Source organism: Apium graveolens, chromosome 6, assembly GCF_009905375.1.
Source record: "Apium graveolens cultivar Ventura chromosome 6, ASM990537v1, whole genome shotgun sequence".
NCBI lineage: Eukaryota > Viridiplantae > Streptophyta > Magnoliopsida > Apiales > Apiaceae > Apium > Apium graveolens.
This window is the reverse complement of record NC_133652.1, coordinates 241,174,830-241,190,049: the sequence shown is the minus strand read 5'-3', so window position 1 is coordinate 241,190,049 and position 15,220 is coordinate 241,174,830.

Sequence of the window (15,220 nt, the reverse complement as noted above, 5' to 3'; positions counted from 1 at the left end):
TCCATCTACATACACTAGAACAGAAAAAGAGAAAATTTCACTTGACAATGGCTTACAACTCATTCTAATTGAATCTCTTTATAATGTCATGTATAACAACATTATCAACTATGAGTCAGCTAAGAAAATCTGAAAAAATATAGAGATATTGTGTGAAGGTACTGAGGAAGTGAGGTCAAACCAGAGAAGAATTTTGATATCTTATTATGAGGGTTTCATGGCTAAACTAAAAGAAGGCATTACTGAGGTTTTTGAAAGATTCAACAAAGTGATAAATGACTTGCAGCTGCATGAGAAGTTCTATGAGGCTGAGGAGGTGAACTTGAAGTTCTTTTTCACTCTTCCTGACCATTTAGAACAAAATATCTCTGCAATAAGAGAAGGGAGAGATCTAGGGAAAATAAATTTGGAGGTTTAATATGGCATTCTTAAAACCTATGAACTGGAGTTGATGCAGAAAAAATCATTAAAGCTGAGTCAAGGACATGTTGTGGATGGTTCAAGCGCTTTTATAACTAATGATCAGAAAATAATTGAAAATGAAATAACATCTCATATTCAAGTTGTGCAACCTGTTGAATAGAAGAACAAGGAACCTCAAAAATAAGTCATTCTGGAGTTGGAAGAGGATGCGTATTACACTCTTGATGAGTTGGATGAAATGGATCAGTCTATGACCTACCTAGCAAGCAAGTTCTCAAATATAAGAGTTAAGAAGCCCAGGTATTTCAAGGGTAGAGGTCAAACATCCTATAACAACAACTGGAAGGGAAAACTGGGACAAGTGCAACTGACAAAGGTTATTATAAGTCAGGATATGTGGACAAATTTAAGATTTGATGTTATAACTGTGATAAACTTGGCCACTTTATCACAGAATGCAAAAAGCCAAAGAAGGTGAAGAAAGATAAGGCATACTTGGTGAAGGGTTTCGAGGTATAAAATGCAACAAAAATTGTAATTAAAAAGGTGAAAAACCAGAATTTTCGAAATCCATCGCAAGATCCATGCAAAACACAAATATTTAATTCATAGATTAGATTGTTTACCTTAAGAAGTTTTATAAATTGGTTGACTAATGGAGATCCAAAACTTGTTCAATCACCACACACCTCGCTCTCGCGATCTACGCTCTATCGGTATCCACACGAATACTTGAACGCAAGGATTGGATGTGTATTATCACAAAGTCGTTTCTTCTTCCTCTCTCCATCTTCTCTCTTGGTGGCTAGGGTTTTTTATAAAAGTCTTTCATTCAAAATCGGCCATAAGAGATTTTATACGGAGAGTAAAAAATGAATTATAATTTTTACCTAATTAGGAGTAATTATTAATTCGAAATAATTATTTATATAATAATTGAGTCACGCTTAATTATTCAATAACTGAATTTCATAATTCATATTAGTAAATTCGAATAATTATTTATCCAATTAAGTAAGTCATAAATAATTATGTCATACTTAATTAATATCATAAATAGTTCGAATTACTTTAATTTAATTTAAATCCAATTTAAATTAAATAATCCTTCAAACATTATTTGTGTGTGACTCTATAGGTTATTATTACGTTGGCAACGAAATTTAAATCTAATTTATTTTAATTAATTAATTTTATTTCATAATTAATTATTTAATTGGTAAATTAATTTAAATATTAATTGATTAATTAATTTAGTTATTTATTAATTATTTTTGATTGATTATTTAATTGGATTTAATTATTCCTTTTGATTTAAAAATTTTTGAAAAACAGTTTTGAGTTTTAAAATATTTTTTTAAATTATGTTTAATGCTCGATGATTATTCATAAATGATTTTAAAGCTATTTTCGGGTATTCGAACCTTGTTATTTAATTATAAATTGATTCTTTTATCCGTTTCAATTCTGAAAAATGTTCAAAAAATCGTATTAAATGTTAGAAACATCATTTTAACCTCGAACTTTCTTTGAAAAAAATTATTATTATTCCAATATCTTATGTGCTATGTGTTATCTGATTAATGTGTAATATGCCTATGTGCTCATTATTCGACTTTTTTAGTCATAACTTTCAATTCGTACGTCGGATTTGGGTGAACGAATGGTAGATAGAAGATTGTAACGTCTGTGTATTAAAATAAGAAATGAGGGTGAATATTGATAGATACTTGTGATGTCCAACAGAGGAAGCAAGGCTTAGGAAAGGAAAACAAGTAGCCAGTGAATAGAACCGATAGACGAGTGCAGGTGAAGTTGGAAGTCAGTTAAGATAAGGCAAGTATTCTCGACCTTTCTTGAGATATATTGCAATTATTCCAAATAGTTCTTGTTTTATCTTGCAAGTGCTTTGAATATCTTAGCCCTAAACCCTAACCAAATCATTTGATACTCGAATTGTAAGCCTTATTCATTGTGAACCATTGATTGTTGAATTCCCAGATACTAAACCACATAATTACGATATTACTCCAAAACTACATATACACCATACACCAATCACTGAAACAGAATTGCTTAACATACAATCACTCATACCTTGTACAATGCCTTGTAACATCAGAGAACCAAACCTTATATAACCATTAAACCATTATTTATCTATTATCTGATTCTTTTTCAGGCATGAAGCCATTCTTCATACATACCTTGATATACCTTTATGATACTCATGAATTGCATTATGCTTTGAGATAAATGTCTTATCAATGTTGATTATGATCTTGTTTTATTGAATGACATTATTTATCATATTGAATTGTTATATAATTATATGGTTTTCTAAAGGTGGACCAAATTCGTGGTCAGACCAGATTCGTGGTCAGACCAGATTCGTGGTCATATTAGACCAATGTGTGCCTTGGATCTAGTATATATAGCAAAAATGTGTGCCTTGCTCGGGGCTAGTGCGTGACTGATCAGTAACCTAACCTTGGTTTTTAAAATTAAAAGTGAATATCCAATTCTAATAATTGCTTAACAAGAAACTTGATTCCTCTGAATCATTTCATTTTGAGCATTGCTTATCCTCAGTTATTGTCATTATGACTTGCTGAGCTAGTTAGCTCACTCTTGCGAATCTTTTTATGTTCTTTTCCAGTTAAAAAGGAAACTGTTGGTAGCGAGGATCCCCAGACCAGTGTGCGAGCTAGGATTCCAGGTTGAGTTGTAACGAGCTAGAAGAAGCTTTATGCTTTAATTTTGAATTTGCAAGTTTGTAAGAATATTTTATTATCAGTTGTAAGTTAAACTAGTTAGGATTTAGTACGATGTAATGTAAATGAAGATTGTGGCTTATTTTCATACTTTAACATGTTACGATCTGTTATTGTGTAAGTAGGGGCATTGCATATATTACTTCATATACATGTATATATTGTGTGTGTGTGTGTATGTGTGTTGTGAACCCCAACCTTCTGACCCGGGTTTTGAGGGCGTCACATATTTGGTATCAGAGCTACAAGTTATAAGTCACTGAAACAAGCCTGGATTGTCGGGTTTGGGTAGAGGGTTAGGATTAGAGATGAGAGATAGAAAGATAGGACGTCGAGAGGTTGAGTGCGATTTTATAGTAGGTTTTTGGTATGATTCGTGTTGTGATTTGAGATTCTTATCTTGCGATGTTGATTTTTAGATAGCAGCGATAAAAGATCCTATTATTCCTGTACCAACTGATCATTCGGGGCCTTCTATTCATGGACCACCATCCCCACCCAGATCTGATTCACACCCTGTTCTTCCACTAGTGTTAGCTATATTACCTCATGTTGTGACAGCTGCATCTCTTCGAGCTATACCACCATCCCCTGATGGGCGACCACCTATTCGAGGACGCCCACTTGTTGATTCTGGTTCTACCAGGCATTCAGCTACGAGTGTATCTTTTCATTTTACCCCACACCCTATTTTAGAGTATTAGAGATGTTAGGTGAGAGGGAGCTTAGAGACAGGATTCATGTGTTTCAGAGGGTGGTTGTTTCCTGGTTATATGAAACTACTTGTGAGTATGCCACCCCTTATTATCTTGTGAAGTGGGCCATATAGGTTATGTAGAGGTTTGAGGAGATTGGATATCTAGAGTTTCCTTGGATCTAGATGATGGTGTTATGACAGATGTTATATGTATAGTAGTGATGTGCTGTGATATCAACAGACTTTTATTTTGTTATATAAAATAGACTTGCTGACTATTGGGTAGACCTGTTGTACTTTAAGATATCAAAAATGATGATGAGAGTTGTACTTTAAGACCTGTTGTACTACGATAAATGAAGTTTTCATCAGCTAGTGAAGGAAAAATGGACCCAATACGGGGTAGAAGATATATTGAAGTGAATGGACTCTTATGTGATTGTTTCCTTAATTTGGTACCTTGTTATGGTTAAGGAGGACAACAACCAACTCATGTAGCAATGACGACCATATGTGCGATTTAAAAATTTTTAAACAAGTTTTCGAAAGAGATTTTTTTAACAAAATTTCTAAAAGTTATTTAAATAAAATAAGTTTTAAAAATTGGTTTTCAAATTACTACTTGAGTTTCTTGATTGTTATAAGACTCAGATTACCTAAAAGAATACTTGTTCCAGACTTTGTATTGTTAATTCAGAGGGCCAAGTGGAGCTATTACGGAGAAGTTTCAAATTTTTTCGACAAAAGAGTGCAAATCTTGGTTGATAATATTAACCACAAAATCAGCGTGCGGAGATATTATTTATCCATTTCTCCAGACTATTAAAGTTTAAATAATTCATTGATTTAAAAGAAGCCTGAGTATAATTGAAGAGGATTGAGAAAATTTCCAGATTTTTCTAAAGGAAGAATATTATTATTAGAAAAAAAGTCGATATGTTGGATGATCAATGGTTATTCTAAGTGGCATAAATGAAATTTAAAGTTATGATTGTAAATACCGTAAGAATGCAATTACGGTCAAATTATTAAAATATTGAACGTGGAGGCACGACGCTAAAGATACAAGACTTAATAAGTAGGAATTTATTATAGTGGTCAATTTATGAAGGCATTTCAGAGGACTTTCTGAAGTTATTATATTAATTGGATTGTGATCTATTGATCGATTGAGCTCTGAAGGTATACATAATTGAAATGTGAATGGCGACCAATAATATCATTCTTTTTTAATACTACAGTGTATATTCTTATTGATTCTTGAATAATTATGAACTTCTTTCATTAATAAGTTCTATGAGGCGATAAGAAAAAGAAGATTATTGTATTCCTTTCAAAATTATTTTCCCCTCAAGTTTTGCTTTTTGATTGAGACAAGCAGTTGTATGGTGTGACGCTTTATCAGAATGACGAAGAGTCTGGTGGGATGCCACCTAATCATGTGTTGTATGCCATATAGTAGGAAAGACTGGTCATCTTAAGTACCAATATGGTTGTCTCATTCATATTCAAATCATTACTCATTCTTTATTTTTCAACTATAAATTTATTGACTTATGGGTCCTTCCGATTGTTTCGTTGCACTGTTATTCTTTATAAACTTTTCCAAACAAAAATCAACCTACCAAGAATCAAGCGGGAAAAGTTCCAGCCATTGGGTTTACATGTTTCAAGTGTGGGAAACCATGGCATATAGCAAAGGATTGTAAAACACCAGCCCCAGTCAGTAATGCGCTGAGAATCATGAGATCTACTCCGATAGTGAATGAGCCTCCAAGAGCGAGAGTTTATGATATGTCGGTGAAAGATGCTATCTAGGACACAGATATGATGGCAGGTATGCTTATTGTGAATTCTTTATGTGCTAAAGAATTAGTAGATTTGGGAGCAACTTGATCATTTATTTCTCAAGATTTTGCTGATAAGTTGAATTGCCCAGTTGAATTGTTAAATGAGATCATGACTGTAGAACTAGTGAATCAAGAACGTGTATTTGTTAACCAAGTTTGTACCAATTGTGAGATTGAGATTTCTGGCAATAAGTTTTGTGCTGATTCGATACCATTTAAATTAGGAGAATTTGACGTTGATATAAGAATGGACTGGCTATCTCGGCATAATGCTCGGATAAACTGTCGTAATAAGAAATTTTCTGAAGACGCCGTATGAGAAAGTGGTGACATTTAGAGGTCAAAGGAAAGTAAATAAGTTCTTAACGATGATTTAAGCTAAAAAGTTACTGCAACAAGGGTGCAAGCATTATATTGCTTATGTGGTAGATAGAATTCAGGAGCCAGCAAAACTTGAAGATATTCCAGCGGTCAATTAGTTTCCAGACGTGTTTCCAGACAAATTACCAGGACTTCCCCCAAATAGAGAAATTGAGTTTGCAATCGACTTAGCACCTGGAATGGAACCCGTATCCAAAGCCCGTATAGAATGGCGCCAGTTGAAATGAAGGAATTAGCAAAACAATTGCAAGTATTATTGGAAAAATGAGTGATTAGACCTAGTATACCCTCATGGGGTGCACCGATTTTATTTGTTAAGAAGAAAGATGTAAGCATTAGATTATGTATCGACTATCGGGAGCTCAACAAGCTTACTATCAATAATAAGTATCCATTACCTCGAATCGATGATTCGTTTGATCAGTTAAAAGGACAAAAGTACTTTTCTAAGATTGATTTGAGATCCGGGTATCACTAATTGAAGATTAAACCTGAGGACGTACCAAAGACAGCCTTTAGAACTGGGTACGGTCATTGTGAATTTTTAGTAATGTCTTTTGGATTGACCAATACACAAACAACATTTATGGACTTGATGAACAGAATCTTTAGGAGTGTCTGGACAAGTTTGTAATTGTGTTTATAGATAATATCTTGATTTACTCGAAGTCAACAGAGGACCATGCAGAACATTTAAGGATAACTTTGGGAATTTTGAGAAAGGAGAAGTTGTATGCTAAGTTTTCAAAGTGTGAGTTTTGGTTACAGGAAGTTCAATTCTTAGGACATATAGTCAGTAATGAAGGAATCAAAGTGGACCCGGCAAATATTGAAGCAATTATAAATTGGGAGAGAACAAAAACACCAACAGAAGTGAGAAGTTTCTTAGGATTGGCAGGATATTATCGAAGGTTTGTTCAAGATTTCTCAAAGATTGCAACACCTCTGACGAAGCTTACCAGGAAGAACGAGAAGTTTATATGGAATAAGAAGTGTAAAGAAAGCTTTCAGGAGTTAAAGAAGAGATTGATCACGAAACCTGTTTTATCACTTCTAAACAATCAAGGAGAGTTTATAATTTATAGTGATGCTTCTCATAAGGGATTAGGTTGTGTTCTGATGCAGCATGATAAAGTTATTGCATATGCGTCTAGACAACTGAAATCTCATGAGCAGAAGTATCTTACTCATGACTTGGAATTGGCAGCAATAGTATTCACCTTGAATATTTGGAGACATTATCTATATGGAGAAAGGTGCGAGATTTATACGGACCATAAGAGTTTGAAATACATATTCACGCAGAAAGAACTTAACATGAGACAACGAAGATGGTTGGAGTTGATCAAGGACTATGATTGTATGATTAACTATCACCCAGGAAAAGCAAATGTAGTGGCAGACGTGTTGAGTAGAAAGGAGAGATTGAATGTGTTGACTGTATTAGGAGAGTTATATAAGGAGTTTCAGAAATTGGAATTGGAAGTCAGAGTTTGTAAGCCAGCAGAAGTGAAGATGTATACTATGACCTTTCATCTAGAGTTGTTAGAGAAGATAAAGAGATGTCAAGAGGAGATAACGGATCAGGATATCAACCATTTGGTAGGAGAAGAGTTGTGTACTCAGAAAGATGATCAAGGTATTCTCAGATTTTCTTCCAGAATTTGGATTCCACTAGTGACAGAGTTAAAGAATAAAATTCTACAAGAAGCTCATAATTCTAAGTATTCAATCCATCCAAGGAGTACCAAGATGTACAGAGATTTAAAGGAGAACTATTGATGACCAGATATGAGAAGAGAGAATGCGGAATGGGTTAGCAAATATTATACATGTCAAAGAGCTAAAGCGGAACATCAAAGACCAAGTGGATTATTACAACCGTTAGAAATTCCAGAATGGAAATGAGAGCATATTGATATGGATTTTATAGTTGGATTACCAAGGATAAAAGCAAAACACGACACTATTTGGGTTATAGTTGACAGACTAAGTCATCTCATTTTCTGCCTATTAATGAAAGGTTTTTATTGGACAAATTAATTCACATGTATTTGAAGGAGATAGTAGTTCGTCATGTAGTCCCTGTGTCTATTATATCTAACAGAGATCTGCGATTCAATTCAAGATTCTAGAGAAGTTTTCATGAATGTTTGGGAAATAAGTTGAATATTGGTACAACTTATCATCCATAGACTAACGACCAAATCGAAAGAACGATTCAGACTATTGAAGATATGTTACATGTTTGTGCCATTGATTTTAAAGGAAATTGGGATGAGCATTTGCCTTTAGTAAAATTTTCTTACAATCATAGTTATCATGCCAGTATCGAAATGCCTCCCTACGAAGCTCTTTACGGATGCTAATGTCGATCACCAGTATATTGGGATGAAGTTGGAGGACATGAGATACTTGGACTAGAGTTGGTACAACAAACAAAATAAGTTGTCGAGGTTATTCAGAAAAGGTTAATTGCAACACAGAATCGTCAAAGGAAATATGCAGATCAAGCCAGAAGGGACATGGAATTTTCAGATGGAGAACTAGTGTTGTTGAAGGTGTCACCGTGAAAGGGATTGTCCAGATTTGGAAAGAAGGGAAGCTGAGTCCTAGATAGGTTGGACCTTTTGAAATTTTGAAGCGTGTTGGCAAGGTAGCATGCGAGTTGGCATTACCCCCGCATATGGAGCATATTCAGAACGTCTTTCATGTGTCAATCCTTAAGAAGTACAATTCTGATTCTAGGCATGTGATATAATATGAGCCGATAGAACTTTATGCAAATTTGTCCTATGTTGATAGTCCAATAGAGATTCTAGAGAAAAGAGAGAAAATGTTAAAATCTGATAATAGTGTTAAACTGTGATGTCATGTATTCATGCTATTTGTTATTAAATCATTAAGTCAAGTTTAAATCCTGATAGTTAAACTCTAACATTAGCTGCATGATAAACTCTGGTTATGTGAGTAAATACTGATATTAGTCAAAGTTGAGTTGACTGATAAATCCTGACAGTAGCTAGTTAAATACTGATATTGGTCAAATCCTGATTGACTACTATATTCTGATAATATTTTGAATTTATTCAAAATGCTTTTTGTCAGTATTTTAATTAGAGAAGTGAGGCAATATAATTAGTGGGAAATTTTAAATTGATTACAGTTGTTAATTGATGGCGTGAGGATAGGGAAAAACAATTGAGTAATCTACCAAACATTACTTTTGGTAACTGTGCACGTATTAACTACCATAATTACATGCCTTCATGATTACTTTTCTGTCAATGATATCATGCCATGTGTCCCACAAAGGTGAAACGTTTCTGAGTAGTGGAGTAGAGTGTTAAACAAAATTAATTTCTGATCTCTAATTATCACTTTATCAATTTCTGATTATCTTCTTACTCTCTTACTCTCTTTTTCTCTCGAGCCTAAACTCTGAAACCCTAATCAGGAAATAATGTCTTCACCTACTTCTTTTACACCTTTCAACTATGGCGGTGCCAAATTTGTTATAAATAACTATACTGCCATTCTGGACAACAATGGGATAAATCTCGATTTTCATATTTTTCAAGATTTCTTAAGGTCGAGTGAAGTTGGGTATGCTCTCACATTTTCAACTACTATTTCCACTGTTTCTGGAGATCAGGTTCTAGCTTTATGGAGAACTGGTCTATATAATGATAGAGGTGAGGAAGGTACTCCAAACATCATTTTTGAATTTGACAACCAGAGAAGGGTTGTCACTCCTCAAACAGTTCGTGATGCTCTTCATCTCCCAGCTCATACTTCTTATGCAATATTTGTGGGACATGTTGAATGAGAATATTCTTCACTGAGATTGGCTATGACAAGGATATGAAGAATCTTGGCCAACTGAAGATAAATGGGCTAAAGAAGGAATGGAATTTCTTCTTTGATTGCATTACAGGGGTTTTCCACAATAAATGCACAAATTTTGATGCCCTTCCAATCATGACACAACAAATTGGGTACTCTCTAATTCATGGTGCAAATTATGTTTTTGGTAGAGTTGTTTTATGCTTTATAGGGGATAGATTAAAAGCTGATAGGAATATAGTATACTAGGCTAGATTTTTTCAGTTAATTTTTAATGTATGTTTCCCTGATACCCCAATCCCTGCTAATCAAATTGTGACAATTTTTAAGCTCATCAAGAGAGTTTTATCTGATCTTATTTCTAAAGATTCAGATAAAGTTGTTCTTGCTTCTTTGAAGTTGCCAGTGATTGTCGGGGACTTGCTAATTGCAAGGCTTTCAGTGACTTATGATCTGCAAAACCAACAAAGCGTTAAGCTGCAGGAAATAATAATTGATAACCCACCAGTAGATCACCCTAGAATTACAACCCAAACTTTTCCACATACACAATCCACCTCAGGTGCCTCCCAAAAGACACATGTTGTAAAAGTATGAAACAAGCAGAGTTGCCTGCTAGGGTTATTATTTCAACTGAGAACCCACATGACATAATTGTTCAATTCGCTAGGCCTTTTGATCAAAGAGCAAGTGCTGCAAATGCTGATGTAGCACAGGAGAAGGGTTCTATACAAGTTTCTCATTCTTCTAAACCTTCAGAATTTGTTAAGTGAAAGCTTGTACTAGCTGAGTCTGAATCAGAAGATGAGGATAATACTACCTTATCATCTAAGTTTAAGAAGCTAAATCCTGATTCTGCTCAGAGTCCAGTTGTATTATCAACTAATGGGGGCGGTGATGCTGTTCAAACTGATTCAATCCCAAGACTACGAATCAAGAATAAGAAATTGGTCAAAACCTACATTGCTCAAAATCTTATGCAGATTAAGAAAGAAATTGTTGAGGAGACACAAGGTGTAAATACTGATCATCAGTCAAATGCTGGCACCGATCAGTGGACTAGCCAAATTACTGATGCACCTGTGATAATTACTGAATCTCCAATAAAGAGGAAAAGAGTGAGGGAGATCACTCATGAGCAAGTAGAGAAATCTATCAATAGGATATAGAAGCAAAGATTATTTCCTGGATCAAGCACAGAAGAACCTGTATCTTAAAGGGATACAACAGCTACTGCAAATACTGATCCTGTCACACAAGAACCTGTACTTCAAAGTAGTACAACAGACTTTATAGAAATGGAGCCTCCTGTTGAGAAGTCCATTCAAGAATGGCATGATGAAGCAACTGCTAAGATAACGGCTGAAACTGCTAAAGTCAGAAACATTTGCAAGTCTATTCAGAGGCATACTTCTAAGCATAGAGCTGGTTTCAAACTTGGAGCAGCACATGAGTTAGAAACTGAATCTGAGGAGAGGAGTCCACAAGAACCTGAATGTCAAAGTCATTCAGCAACTCCTAAATCTCCATCCCCACAAGAACCATTACCTCAAAATGGCAGTGAAGGCTTAACTCCTGATCCAGTTATCTTAGCTGTTGATCCTGAAAAAAGGTTACATCCAACACCCACATCAGCTGAACTTCTCTCAGTTCAACCTTTGGATGTCTACACAGAAGATGATCCTTCAGAAGCATAAGGTATAAATACTATTTTATCTTTATCAGCATTTAATTTAAATACTGATTCTACAATATCAGCATTTACTTCTAGTATAAATTCTGATGACATGAATGTGATTAGACCTTTACGACGGAATACCTCTAGTCATATGATCACATAAAACTCTTCTCATCCACTTCTTATTTCTGCAGGATAAAATTATCTTAGCCTTTCATGTGAGAATGAGAGAAAAGATTTAGAGAAAGACAGATTTAAAGAGAGGCATTATCCTTACTTGGAAAAAGGAGAGGTAGATGAGTGTTAGGATTTAGTTAATCCTTATAAGGAAACTCTAACTATTAAAAGTCATGAGCTGAGTGGTGTGAGAAGTAGTGAGACTACTTTAAAAGAATATAGAGATTTAATTATTTTTGTTGAAAATTTTGCAGGTGCACAAAGTATTGAAGATACATCTATTGAACAACAGTCTGTAGACCCTCGGATAAACTCTGATGGCCCAAGTGCTGATATTCTCCGTGCAGGTCTAAGTACTGTTACTTTCCTACAGTCCATTCACATCTCTATATCATCCACTGCAACAATCCATGTTCTTGCTGAAGGACATTCCACTCAATCTATCATTCCACCATCTATTCTTCTCCATGTTCCTGTTATTGATGTAGATGCAGAACAGTCCATTCAAGCTGAACCCATCACTGTGAAATCACCACAGCATTCAACTGGTACTGAGGTCTTGGAGATAAATACTGAAGTTCCACCTCATATGGCCATTATTCTTGAAGATTTGGAATTAAATGTTAAGGACATGGCAGTTTCTGAAGCAGCTGATTCTCACACAACTCCAATTCCCGATGATTTGCTAAATACTGATGATGTGGATGAAGTAGCTCAGTTAGTACATGAGCCAATTGCTGATGAAGAATCTGTGCATGAAAGTGAGTCTAATGATGGAGATGATGTAAATGTATCATTAGATCCTAATGAGGATCTTGATGAAATTTTCCTTCCTGAAGACATGCCTAAATATGAAAAGAAAAGGAGGTAAGATGACTTAATGGCTAAAAGGCAACAAGAATTATTTGATGAACTTTGGATTTCTAAATGGAAGGAGGATACTTATCCAATCTCTGTTACTCATGTTATTAAACATTTGGAGATGGCTGAGAAGAACATTCAGAATCCTGACATTTTGAATCATCTTAAAGCTTTAGCCTTGCTAATTAAGTCAGTTCAGAATTCACAAGACTCTGCCAACTCTCAAATCAACAAACTCAAGGAATATTTTCTTGAAACCAAGATGATCACAACCAAGGAGATCCCAGAGCAGTTAGCACCTATCATTTCTAGAAAGGAAAAATTGGAATCCAACCAAGTTAAGTTGGAAGCTACTCAGGAAAAAATGTCTGGGCAATTGGATGAGGTACAAAAATCTTTGGAGCTCATTGTTTCCCTTCTACTTGGTGATGATGCCAAAAAGGGGGAGAAAGTTTTGAAATCTAAATGCAAACAATTCCAACTGAAAGATGCTGATGACAAGGATGGTCCTGGTGGTGATGGTAGAGGGGGTAGTAAGAGAGAGTTGATCTTGAAGAAATAAGGTGGAGATCTAATTGGTTCTAGTGGTACATTTAAAACCACTAGTCAATTTAGACCGAGTGGATAAAGGAAGAGATCTAGAAGGCAAGTCTCAAAGAATGTGCAAAGTAGGGAACTGACTGTGACTAAATCTCAATAAACTCTGAAAGTTACAAATGTTGATAAAGACCAAGGCATTTTGGAAATAGAAGCTGGTACTAAAGCAGGTTAGTATCTACAAACACTGAAGTTGAAATGGAAGAAAACAACTCTATTCTACAAGGATACAAAGATTCAAGCATTTTATTCTGAGGTGATTAGGAGAATATTTGCAAGGGAAAATCTGGAGTTGATATGAAATAACTTAGGCTTTTGGAGGAAGAATTCAAATCTTTGAGATCAGCAAATATTGATACTATCTTACCTTATGATGATATTCTTGGAAGTAGACCTATAAAAGGAGTAGTGATTAAGGAGATCAGTCAAACTGAAGCTAAAGGGCCTTTAAGGTCTCAAGCAATTTTAAATGTTGACAGGAGTTATAATAAGGGGAGAATATTGGTGAGAAACCAAAGCCAAAGCCTAAAGCAAAATCCAAGAAGAAATCAACATCTAAAGTTTCAAAATCTCAAATAATGATAGATCTAATTTATTCAGTAGTTGTAGCTCATGACGATGCTGATGAACAAAAGACTCAAGAAGATGAAGCCAATCAGTCCTACAAGAGAAGAAAGATAATTTATGGAGCTGATTGGGCTGAGAAATTAAAGATGGTAACAACCTCTGACAATGCTCAAGTTGAAGAAGAAACAATTGTTGAAGCTCAACCAGTCACAACCACTGATACCACTCAAGTTGTTGACAATTCAAGTAAAATACAAACTGATTTCACATATCCTGATTTATGAGGACTTAAACTCTGATATGCCAGAATTGACTTTAGAAAAAAAGAAGAAGCTACTATGGGGAAGTAAGACACCTGCACTAGTAAGAGATTCTTCTAAGACTATAAAGAAGATCTATAGTGGAAATTCTTAGTCTAGAAGAGCTGGTAGAAGAAATGGCTTGGGACTTCCAAATGTTGATACTTATGTTGTTGATGTTTTGATTCTAAGGAAGCCTAATAATCTAAAGATTTGCAGAAAATTGTATCAGTACAAATTATGAATGATCTAGATGGACAAAAACTGATTTATTTTCTGGAGTCTGGAAGAAGGTTGAGGCTCACTCAAGAGCATTTGAAAAACAAACCATGGCAGGAGTTGGAATTTGTTACTACTTTACTCAAGGTAACCAACTCTGCTACTGCTAGATGGTCTGAAATTTTGAAAAACTTAGTACACATAAAGCAGAGAGGAGTGACATACAAGTCCAATTATATTCCAAAGTACGTTCATGAATCTGGACATACTGTTGATATGCCTACTGGTGGATCCAAAGTGGTTAAGTCTTTAGGAAGAGAAGTTCTTACTTTCAATCATGATGGAAAGAAAATTGAATTTCTGGAACCGGATGATTTGACACTTGGAGAATCAAATATACATGACCTCAGAGCTGCTGTTTATCAGAATGATGAATCCACAGAGGAGCTCAAGGATATCAGACAGAGACTGAAAATGTATGTAAATATTCTTGGAGGTCAAATACTCAAGAAATTACTTTATGAAGCTACTAATTATACTGAAGTTCAAAACTGAAGATAAAGTTTGGAAGCACTGGCTGTAAGATAAATTATTTGTTTGTATTTCTGCATTTAGATAGTTTTGACATCATCAATGTAGAACTTGTACATATTTTCATAATGCACATGTAGGGGGAGATTGTTAGAAGAAATTGATGATATCAGCTTATAAACTATCAGAGTTTATTATCAGTATATGATATCTGAGTTTAGCAGAAGGTGACGTCATCAGCATTTGTTATCAACATTTACTGATCACTAATTGACATCAGTATTTAGTAACTTCAGCTAAAAGTCAGAAGATATCAAAGA